General features: G+C 36.3%; 1 protein-coding gene across 14 annotated transcripts in view; it reads right to left on the bottom strand.

Annotated features, from left to right (window-relative positions):
* FAM172A (family with sequence similarity 172 member A) overlaps positions 1-12,820 on the bottom strand; it is a 483,877-nt gene that overhangs the window by 434,726 nt on the left and 36,331 nt on the right. The window contains exons 3-4 of one of the 14 annotated variants that reach the window (XM_050794320.1): positions 11,779-11,847; positions 2,110-2,234 (exon numbers count right to left, since the gene is read on the bottom strand). The exons of 11 other annotated variants lie outside the window; for them this stretch is intronic. The gene's annotated coding sequence lies outside the window, so the exon portion shown is untranslated. Of the gene's footprint in view, positions 1-1,991; positions 2,090-2,109; positions 2,235-11,778; positions 11,848-12,820 lie in introns of those variants that run through there. 2 more of the 14 variants (XM_050794319.1, XM_050794324.1) reach the window with 2 other exon arrangements.

Raw genomic sequence — 12,820 nt, 5'->3', positions numbered from 1 at the left:
GTGTCCCTTTGACATGCTCTTACCATTTTGCTTTTCATGCACTTCCTTACTTTCTACTACTAAAAGATGCTCCAGCCTCATCTTGTATCTTTCCTGCACCAGCCCTAGAATCAGTCTGTCAACAAGTATTTAATATCTTTTAGGCTCATATTGTAGGATGAGGCAAAAGTTCTCACTATCTGTCATCAAAGAGTCATTTATAAAATCACACAAAAAAATTTAAAACTTCAAATTTACTCATTTCCAAACAGATGTGGAATTATTTTTGTCTAATCAATAAATAAAGGTTAGGTTTTCAGCCTCTTCATTCTAACTCAAGTTCCTGAAGACAAATGCTCTTAGAATATGTTGTGAGGCAAACCAGTCCCTTTCCTACAAAGGAAGTATCTCAGAAATAACACTTTATTTCTGTCTCTCACAGAAATATAACAAATCCTTCTGTATACAACATCATCAAAATACTCTACCTCCAGTCACTAGCCTCTCTCTGTAGAACACAAAAACAAGCCATCGAATCCTTCATTAAAAGAATCACTGTTTAGCGCTCTTCAAACTCATATCAAATTCAACTCACATAAAAATACACTATCCTCAATATAAAAAAGTTTGTAAACTCTAGTAAGACAAAAATGTTGCATATACTGGGCTTAAAAAGGGACATATGCTGACAATTCTTCATTCACTAGTAAAGTTCTTGCCACCTTGTAAATCTTTTCAAAATAAAGACAGAAGGGTTTTAATATCAAAAATTGACTTGCAGTGACTAGAACGTTCTCACTTTTCTTCTTCCAATGAATTGAGGCTCTGGGGCAAAATCAGATTCCTTGACTTTGCAGTCATCTACAATTCAAAACTTGCAAACCTTTTAATCAGAATAGAAACTGTTCACACATAAGCAGATTTTGCTTCTAATAGCTCTTTTCTATATCTATTAGCTTAGACCATAAATGCAGCCTTACATCTATATATCACTTTAAAGATTTCAAAGCATTTTCATATACATTACTTCATTTGACCATCACAATCCTATGAAACAGTAACAAGTATTATCATCTTCACTGTCTTTCAGACAAGAAAATGAACTCAGGTAAAACGGCTTGTCCAAAATCACAGCTTAGTAGTAGATGGGATTAATAAAATAAACATATCTCTCAAAGCCAAACCCAGTACTCTTTCAAAATCACCACACTGATTCTATATGCTATATCAACCTTATAATATTCTAGCCCCCCTTTTCTCTGATTATATAAACAGTTATGAATACAAAAATGTGCTTTGGCTTTGCTCAAAATGTTCCTTTGAATGATAAAATGAACAATTAAATAAAAAGATGTTCCTCAAATTTTTCCTGTCAACTAGAGAATTGGATATGGATTTTTTATTTCATTAGCATTGAGAAGACATATAGAAAGGAACTTTCAGAAATTATTTTTCTGCTTTGTAAAAGAAAAGCAATACTGTAAAGCTGAATTTTACCCTGAGACTGGGTTCCAAAGGCAGATTATGCAAAAATCGAGTATAATGAAATATTTCCGTTGAAAATCCCTTCAATAACCTATAAAATACAATAGATTTGAATCCATATAACCTAAGTATGCATCAGATATGACATGACTGTTTTTAAAGCATGGCTCTAGTGGTTAAAGTGATCCAGCAACTAGAATTCTAAACCTCAACTAAGCATATAAAACAACTGTATAAAAATACCATTTCATACCCAAAAGGAAGCAAGAACTCAAACAGATATACTTGTACGTTAATGTTCATAGGAGCATTATTCACAATAGTCAAAAGGTAGAAGCACTCCAAGTGTACATAGATGGGTGAATGGTATGACAGCTAATTTTATGTGAGACTGGGAAATAAGATAACCAGATATTTCATTAAATATTATTCTGGGTGTGACTGTGAGGATGTTTCTGGATAGGATTAACATTTGAATGGGTAGACTTAGTAAAGCAGATTCCCTCCCCAATTTGAATGGGCCTCACCCAACCAGATGAAAGTGTATATAGAGCAACAACGCTGAGTAAAGGAGAATTCACTCTCTCTGCCTATCTTCAAGCTGGGAAATCAGTCTTCTGCCTTCAGATTTAGACTGGAACTCACACCATCAGCTCTCCTGACTTGAACTTTACTGTCAGCTCTCCTGGGTTTCCAGCTTGCTGATTACAGAATTTGGGTCTTCTCAGCCTCCATAATTGTGAGAGCCAATTCTTTGTAGTAAATATTTCCTTAGTAAAGAAAGACATTCTTACCTAAAACTGATGTACCTTGAAGATATCATGCAAAGTGAAATAAGCTGACAGAGAAGGACAAATATTACATGACTGCACATTTCTGAGATTCCTAGAGTCATCAAACTTATAGAGACAGAAAGTAGAATGGTGGTTGCTAAGGGCTGGGCAGAGAGGGGAATAGGGAGTTATTGTTTAATGGGTATAGGGTTTCAGTTTTGCAAGGTGCAGAGTTCAGGAGATGGACGGTGGTGATGACTGCATAACAATGTAAATGTACTTTATGCTACTGAACCACATATTTAACAACAGTTAAAATGGTAAGTTTTATATTATGTCTATTTCACCACAATAAAGAAAGTACCATTTGGCATCTTTATTTTTAAAAACTGTATTAAATAAATGAGTATTTAAAACACTATTGGAATTCTACTTCTGGCCAAAATAGAATTAACAGGAACAGAATTATTTTCACTTTCCTTAAACAACTGGAAAGCAAGAAGACACATGTAAAAGAACAGTTGGACAACAGGCAGCCAGAACTGAGAGAAAAAGAAACAAACGACATAAACCCCTTGATGCCCTAGCTTACTGTGTGGAGACAGTTTAAGGCACAGCAGGAAGGAAGAACCCAAACAAAGAATGAAGATCCTGCTGAGCTGATGAGACAGAGATCAGAATTTGAATAATCCAAGGTGGCTGGATTTGGAAGCAGAGAAGGAGGGCAGGGGAACTGTTTAGAAAGAGAGACTGCTGGGCCGAATTTCAGAGGGATTCACTCATGTCTTTGACTATTTATCCATACACACGGGATAAAAAAAATTACCCAAGGACAGGGAAAGCAGCAGGATGAACAATACCTGAAGTACACACAGAGCTGCAAATATGTATGCCTATCAGCCCTAAAGAAAGGAGACTCTAAAACTGTCATATCAAAGATTTAAAAAAGCCTCCAAGAAAAAAAAAAGATACAAATAATATAAATACCTGTCAGAACAAAGCCCTACGTTCTTTAAAAAAATACCAAAAAACAAAGTAAAACAAAATTTAAGCAACAACTTATTCTTTAAAGGAATAGAACACAATCCAGCACCCAATAATGTATAATTTACAATGTCTGGCATCTATGAAAAATGATGATAAGGCATGTAAAAAGGTAAAAATTATGATCTATAAACATGCAGAAAATCAATCAATAAACCAAGAAATGATAAAGACAAAGGAATTAGCAAGAAAAAAATCTATTTCAATGTGATCTGTATGTTCAAAAAAAATTTTAATCATTAATATACCAAACTGAGAACTGGAAGAACTTTAAGCTTCTATATATAAAGAAATTCTATCTAAAATTAAAAATAGACTGTTAAAAATTCACAGCAAATACAATTACTGGAGATGAGATCAATGAACTTTGAGACCTAACAGTAGAATTCTCTAAAATGAAGCAGAGAAAAATAATAGTTTAAAAATGAAGAAAGTATCACTGACCAGTGTGACAATGTCAAGTTGTCTAATATATTTTAAGTGTGTTCCAAGATGAAATCAATGCTGGGAAGTGACATAGTTTAGATGTTTGTCCCCTCCAAATCTCATGTTGAAATGTGACCTCCAATGTTGGGGGTGGCCCTAGAGGGAGGTGTTTGGGTCATGGGGGCAGATCTCATGGAAATACTCTATGAGTTCCCTGAGATCTGGTTGCTTAAAAGAACGTGGCACCTCTTCCTTCTCTCTCTCTTGTTCCCTCCCTCTCACTGTGTAACATACAGGTACCCCTTTGATCTGCCATGATTATAAGTTTCCTCAGGCCCTCACCAGAAGGATATGTCAGCACTATGCTTCAGGTACAGCCTGCAGAACTGTAAGTCAAATGAACCGCTTTTCTTTTAAATTACTCAGTCTCAAGCATTCCTTTATAGCAACACAAACAAACACTAAGAACTGAGAAAAAAATTTTTTTTTTAAAGTGGATAAAATGTTTTCCAAATATGATGAAAACTTTGACCACAAATCCAAGCAGAATAAACACTGAGAAAATGATACAAAGGTATATCATAATTAAATTTCCGAAAATAGGTGATAAAGATAAAATCTTAGGGCCAGGCGCAGCTGCTCACGCCTGTAATCCCAGCACTTTGGGAGGCCAAGGTGGGTAGGTCACTTTAGGTCAGGGGTTCAAGACCAGCCTGGCCAACATGGCAAAATCCCGTCTCTATCAAAAATACAAAAATTAGCTGGGTGTGGTGGCATGCACCTATACTCCCAGGTACTAGGAGGCTGAGGTAGGAGAATTGTTTGAACCTGGGAGGCAGAGGTTGCAGTGAGCTGGGATCGTGCCACTGCACTCCAGCCTGGGTGACAGAGTGAGACTCTGTCTCAAAAAAAACGATGAAATCTTAGAAGCAGATAGAGAAAAAAGGAACTAAGATAATAATGACAGAAGACTTTTCAGGAGCTAGGCAAACAAGAAGACAATGGTGCAACATTTTTCCATTAAAGAAAAAAAAAAGTCCATCAACCTCAAATTCTGTGCCAACCAAAAGCATCTTTCCAAATAGAAGAAATAAAGATTTTTTTCAGACACAGAAAAGTTGAAATAATGTATTGCCAGCAGGCCTGCAGAAGAAAATGGTAAGAAAAGTTCTTTGGGTTGAGGCAAATGATACTAAACAGAAATACGTATCCACATAAAGAAATAATGTGTACTTCAAAAGAAAATTATATGACTAAATAAAAGCATTTATTTCTCATTGTTAATCTCTTTAATAGGAAACAGTTAAACAGAGGATATCACTACAGACCCTGCAGCCACTAAAAAAACAAGAAGGGGCCAGGCATGGTGGCTCACGTCTGTAATCCCAGCATTCTGGAAGGCCAGGGTGGGCAGATTATGAGGTTAGGAGTTCGAGACCAGCCTGACCAACATGACCCCATCTCTACTAAAAATACAAAAATTAGAAGGGTGTGGTGGTGCGTGCCTGTAATCCCAGCTACTTAGGAGGCAGAGGCAGGAGAATCGCTTGAACCTGGGAGGCGGAGGTTGCAGTGAGCCGAGATCGTGCCACTGCACTCCAGCCAGAGCCACAGAGCAAGATTCCATCTCCAAAAAAACAAAAGAACAAGAAGAGAATATTAGTGACAACTCTATACACATAAATCATACAAATTAGATGAAATGGTCTGAGACCTCAAAAACCACAAACTAATAAAACTCACCCTATATAAAATAAACAATATGAATAGTCTTATGACTATTAAAGAAAGTGAACTTGAATTAAAATCTCCCCCCCAAATTTTTCAGGTCGAGAAAGTTTCACTGGAGAAATCTTCGAAATATTTAAAAATAAATTAGTACCAATTCTACACAGTATCTTCCAGTAAATAAAACAGAAGTGAGTATTTCCTAAATCATGTTAGAAGATCAATGTTACCCTGATAACAATTCTAGACAAAGACAGTACAAAAAAAGAACACTACAGTTCAATATCTCTAATGAACCTGGACACAAAAATCATCAATAAAATATTAATTCAAAACCAGCAATATATAAAAACAAATTACATCAGAACCAAATAGGGCTTATGACAGAATGGTTCACTATTCAAAAAATCAACATGTAATCCATTATTTCAACAGGCTACAGAAGAAAAAAATACATGATCCTATCAATTGATACAAAAAAATACAAGCATTTGACAAATTCAACATTCACTCATGATTAAAACCTCCCAGGAAGCACCTAATAAAAGGAACTTCTTCAACATGATAAACAGCGTTTACCAAAAAACTTACAATTAACATAATGTTTAATAGTGAAAGACAATCTTTTTCCCCCAACGTTGAAAACAAGAAAGAATATCCATCCTCACTATTCTTGTTCAATATAGTACTGAAAGTCCTAGTCAACACAGGTCACAAAGAAAAATAAAAGGCACATAGACTGGTTAGAAACATTATCCAATTTGCAAATGACATGATTGTCTATGTAGAAAATCCTGAGGAACCCACAAAAGAATCTCCTAGAACAAACAAGCAAGTTCAGGAAGATCACAGTATATAATATCAACACACAAAACTTAATTATATTTTCATAAACCATCAATAAACATGTGTAAATTGAAATTATAAACATAACACCATTTATAATCACTCCAAAAAATTAAAATACTTACATACAAAGCAAATAACAGGCATAGGATTTACATGCTGAAAATTACAAAGTATTAATGAAAGAAATCAAGGAAGATTTAAATAGACATATCAGGTGAATGGATTAGAAGACTCAATATCGTAGATATCGATTCTCCCAAATTTACCTAAAAGTTTAAATACAATTCCTATCAAAATCGAAGTAAAGTGTTTTGCAGATATAGACAAGTATATTCTAAAATGTGTATATAAAGGCAAATGACATAGAATAGCTAAACAAATTTCTAAAAGAATAAAGAAGGAGGAATCACTTTGTTCAGTGTTAACTTACTATATAGCTACTGTAATTAAGAGAGTGTGGTATTGGTAAACACATAGATCCAGAAAACAAAATAAAGAACTCAAAAACAACTGCCCAAGTGTGCCCAATTCATGGTTGACAGGCATGAAAAAGCAATTCAAAGATGAAAAGACAGTCTTCTTCACAAACGGTGCTGGTATAAGAAGAAATCAAAATGATAAAAATGAACCTCAACCTATATCTCACATCTTACATAAAATTTAACTCTCAATGAAGGGGAGGTGCTTCAAGAAGGCTGCCTAGAGGCATTTGGTACTCACCTCATCTACGAAGAAGAGCCACAATGCAAGTAAATAATCACATTTCAAACAGGACATCGAAGAGAGAACACTCTAATTTAATAGAAAAGTGACAAGAAACACCCAAAAAGAAAGGATTAAAAGGGAAAGGAGGCAACCTGCTTAGCTGAGATCAGCTGGGAGCCTGGAGAGTCTCCCCAATGTAGGAAAAGGGTAAGTGAAAGACCCCCAGCAGTTCAAACTCCCACCACAGACTCCTGCAATCCTAGCCATGCAAGAGCCCCTCCAACCCCATGGACCCTGAGAATAAAGTAGGAAGTTGCCTGAAGACTGTGCAATGCCATGGCTCTAGAGGAGTTCATGCTGAGCCACACACAACTCCTGAGTCCCAAGCAGCTACAGTAAGGTGCCATTTTGAGAGCCCAGCCCCTATAGAGCTGCATTCTGTCCCCAGGGGCCAACAGCCCCCACATCTCCACATCACTGGACCCCCACTGACGTCACCTGCCTACAGAGACCGCTGCAACTGGCTAATGCCACCTGGGCAAAAATGCAAGCCATTAGCAGCAACCCCATTGCCCCAAGCAGCAAAACCATGGCACATTTTCACATGTCCTAAGGATACACTCCCCTACCCATGGGACCCACAGCAGGCTGCTGCCACTGGGGCCAAAGCACAAGCGAAGCATGCAATCCCAACCATATATCTACGGCTAGAGCCACTGAAAGCAACTTCACCCTCCCTAGTATAGGGCGGTGGTGCAGTCACTGCCGCCCCTACTTAAGCATTCCACAGAGGGGCCTAGAAGTAACCCCATCCCTGCCTACCAGAGCCAAGGTCTACACGTACCACAGGTGGGGGGAAGAGGGCATGTTCACCTGGCTTGGCACACCCCCTAGCAAGAGCCTGAGCATGCCATCCAGGGGCCTGGGATTGCCAAGCACCAGTCCACTGTCACCTAAGCACTCCTCCTAGGGACCTCAGAATGGGTCCATCCAATTGCTGCTACCAACACAGTCAAAAACCTCACACATGCCACCTGCAGGCCTGGGCACTGCTCTGCCTAGCCTGTCGTAGCTACCACCAATAAAATCCTGAACTGCTCAGAACTCAGAGGTTAGCCCTACCACTGCTACTACCATAGCCCATACCATACCCACTGTTCAGAGACCTAAGAACCCATCCACTGGCCTGACCCACTGGTGCCACTATAGGCACACAAATAAACCACCTAGAGATCCAACAATCAACCCCAATAGACTACCCAACACCAGTGCCAGCGCATGCCTCCCTGGAACCCAAGGACAGGCAGGCTGTGGCTGCGCTGCCAACACTAGAGCCCAAGGAATGGCATACCTGGTATCCTTGTCCCCAGCAAACCTCACCACAGCCTCCGCTAACAACTGCACTCTGAGCCACTGACACCACTAATGTGGTTTACAGCTGAAGAAATCATACAGAAATTACATGATTGCACACACACAGAATCAAAGTCAAAGTACCCTACTCAACCAACACCATAGATACATTTTAAGAAAAAAAATCCATTACGATAGCAAATTCAAAAAATTGGAAGAACTGATTGTCACACCAGATACCCAGATATTAATGTAAATATATAAGATATCAATGTAAATATATTGTGCTTCAAAAGGAGCACAATAACTCTCCGGCAACAGATTCCAATCAAGAGAAATTTATGAAATCCCAGAAAAAGAATTTAAAATATTTATTTTAAAGATGCTCAGTAAGATACAAGGGAAAACAAAAAAGCAATAAAAAGAAATCAGAGAAACAACTCAGGATATGAATGAGAAATTTACCAAAAAGATAGACAGATATAAAAAAAGAACCATCCAGAAATCCTGGAACTAAAGATTTCACTGAATGAAAGACTAAACATATCGAAAAGCTTCAATAACAGGCCAGATCAAGCAGAACAATGCATTTCAGAACACAAAGACGGGTCTTCTGAAATAGCTCAATCAGACAAAAAATAAAGAAAAAACAATGAGCAAGGGTTATGTGACATATGGAATACCATAAAGCTATAAAATACTTGAATTTGTGGTGTCCCAGAAGGCAAAGAGAAAACAAAAGGATTAGAAACCCTATTTAATACATACCTAAAAAACTTTCAACGTCTAGAAAGAGATTTAGGCATCCAGATACAAGAAGCACATAAATCCCCAATCAAATACAATGTAAAAAGATCTTGTCCATCACATATTATAGTCAAACTGTCAGAAGCCAAAGAAAGAATTCTAAAAATAGCACAAGGACAATAGCTAGTCACTTAGAAGGGAAATTCTATCAGACTAATAGCACATTGCTCAACAGAACCTTACAGGCCAAGACAAAATGGGATAATATATTCAATGCCTAAAGAGAGAAAACCGCCAGCCAAGGACACTACGTCCAGAAAAGTTTTCCTTCACAAGTGAAGAAGAAATGAAGTCTTTCCCAAACAAGCAAAAACAGAGAATTCATCACCACTAGACCATATCTAAGAGAACTGCTTAAGGGAATCTTAAACCTGGATGCAAAGGGAAGATATCTAGCATCACGTAAAGGCACAAAAGCACAAAATCAGCCAGGTGTGGTGGTGGGCATCTGTAATCCCAGCTACTCAGGAGGCTGAGACTAGAGAATTGCTTGAACCTAGGAGGCAGAGGTTGCAGTGAGCCAAGATCGCGCCATCGCACTCTAGCCTGGGCAACAATAGTGAAACTCCTTCTTAAAAGGAAGGAAGATAGATAGATAGATAGATGATAGATAGATAGATAGATAGATAGATAGATAGATAGATAGATAGATAGATAGAAAGAAAGAAGATAGGTGGATGGATAGATGGATGGATAGAGAGAGAGAGAGAGAGAGAAAGAAAGAAGACATGTAGACTAATGGAACAGAATAGCAGAATAGAGAACCCAGAAATAAATCCATATATTTACAGTCAACTGATTTTCAACAAAGGCACCAAGACTATATATTGGGAAAAGAACAGCCTCTTCCAGTAAATGATTCTGGAAAAACTAAATATCTATACGTAGAAGAATGAAACTGGAGCCCCATCACTCATCTATAAAAATCAACTCAAGATGGATTAAAGACTTAAAATGTAAGACCTGAAATTACGAAGCTACTAGAAAGAAACACAGGGGAAACACTTCAGCACACTGGTCTAGGCAAAGATTTTTATGGCTAAAGCCTTTTGAGAAAACAGAAACAAAAAACAGACAAATGGGACTACGTTAAACTAAACAGCTCCTGCACTGCAAAGAAAACAATTAACAGAATGAAGAGACAAACTACTGAATGGGAGAAAATATTTACAAACTATTCATCCAATAAAGTATTAATAATCCAGAATACACAAGGAAATCAAACAATTCAGCAATAAAAAACAAAAAATAATCCCATCAAAAAGTGGGCAAAGGACACAAATAAACATTTCTAAAAAGAAGGCATACAAATGGTCAATTGGTATGTTAAAAAATGCTCAATTTCACTAATCATCAGAGAAATGCAAATTAAAACCACAATTAGATATCCTCTCACCCCAGTTAGAATGGCTATTACTAAAAAGATAAAAAAAAACAGAAACTGATGAGGCTGTCGAGAAAAGGGAATTCTTATACACTGTTGTTAAGAATGTAAATTTGTACAACCTCCTTGGAAAACAGTTTGGACATTTCTCAAAATACTACAAATGGAACTACCATACAAGCCAGCATTTGCACTACTGGGTATGCATTCAGAAAAGGAATCAGAATATCTAAAGGATAATTGCATTGCATGTTTATTGCAGCATTATTCACAATAGCAAAGATATGGAATCAACCTAAGTGTCCATCAATAGATGAATGGATAAAGAAAATGTGATATAATATACACAATGGAATACTATTTGACCATAAAAAATGTGGTATATATACAAAAAGGAATACTATACATCCATAAGAATAAAATCATGTCATTTTATTCATGTCATTTATTCAGCAAGGTAGATGGAACTGGAAGTTATTGTGTTAAGTAAAATAAGTCAGGTACAGAAAGACACACAGTGCATGTTCTCACTCATATGTGAGAGCTAAAAAAGTTGATCTCATGGAAGTAGGAAGCAGAATGATAGTTATCAGAGAAGTATGTGGGTGATGGTGCACAGGAGGAAACAATGAAGAGAGTTTGTTTAATGGGTAGAAACATACAGTTAGATAAAAGGTATAAGTTCTAAGGTTCAATAGCATATAGGGTGATTAAAATGAACAAAAGTATTATGTATTTCAAGAGATAGCTAAAAGAGAGGACTTAAAATGTTCCCAACACATAGAAATCATAAACACATAGAAATCATAAATGGATAATAGAAATATCCTAACTTGATCATTACACATTCTATGCATATAACAAAACATCACATGTACCCCGTAAGTATGTACAAATACATATCAATAAAACAAAGAGAATGAAAAGACAATCCAAAGACTGGTAATGTTTACTAATCACATATCTTAAAAAGAAGTTGTATCCAGAACATACGAACAACTTTTAAAACTTAACAATAAGAACACAAACAAAAAAAAGGGCAAAATTCTAGACTTTACCAAGAAAGATGTATATATGGTATATAATTCACCATTAGGAAAATGCAAATTAAAACCACATAGAAACAAAAATCTGTGACAATGAGAAGAAAAGTCAACACACCTGTCAATATTAATTGCTGATAAAGATGACAAACTAAGAGAACCCTCATACATTATTGGTGGTAGTGAAAAATAATACAGTTACCTTGAAAAGTGGTTTTCTAGTTCTTATGAAGTTACCGTAGACATACCATATTACCCAGCAGTCCTCCTCCTAGATATCAACCCAGGACAAATGAAAATAAATATCCACATAAAAACCTGTTGATGAATGTTTTCAAAGACTGTATTCATAATCACCCAACCCTGGAAACAACACAAATATCTAAAATGTGGCAAATGGATAAGTAAAACGTAGTTTATTCAACAGAATAAAATTCAGCAATGAAACGAAACCTACTAACATATGTTTAAAAATTAACTGAAAATAGATCATTAATTTAAATGTGAAATATAAAACAAAACTTTTAGAAGAATGCATAGGAGAAAATCTTCATAAACTACGGCTGGCTAGGGAAAGAGTTCTTTGACATGACACTAAATGTACAGTTTATAAAAGAAAAAAATTTATGAACAGGACTTCATCAGAATTAAAAATGTTTGCCCTATGAAAGATCTGTTAAGAGGGTGAAAGACAAGCTACAGACTGAGAGAAAATATTCACAAAGAATATATTCAATAGAGACTTGTATCTAGAAAATATAAAGATCAAAGCTCAATAGTTTTAAAAAATCCATTTAGAAAATGGACAAAAAATATGAACAGGTAGCAAGGTACAGATGGCAAATAAGCACATGAAAAGATGTATGGTCAACATCACTAGTGAGATGTCACTATGTACCTAATAAAATGGCTAAAACTAAAACATAGTAATAATACCAAATGCTGAGGAGGATGTAGAGAAAGTGGGTCTTTCATACATGACTGGTGGGAATATAAAATGGTACAGCCACTCTGGAAAATAGTTTGGTATTATCTTATAAAGTTAGAAATGCATTTACCATATGACCCAGCAATCACATTTTTGGGCATTTAACCTAGAGATATGAAAACTTACATTCATATAAAAACTTATACATGAATATACACAGTAAATTTATTTCTAATAATCAAAAACTGGAATCAATCCAAATGCCCTACAATGGGTTAATGGTTAAACAAAATGGCATATCTAGACAACAGAATAT

This window comes from Macaca thibetana, chromosome 6 (assembly GCF_024542745.1).
Source record: "Macaca thibetana thibetana isolate TM-01 chromosome 6, ASM2454274v1, whole genome shotgun sequence".
NCBI lineage: Eukaryota > Metazoa > Chordata > Mammalia > Primates > Cercopithecidae > Macaca > Macaca thibetana.
This window is presented reverse-complemented; position numbering and strand designations above follow the sequence as displayed.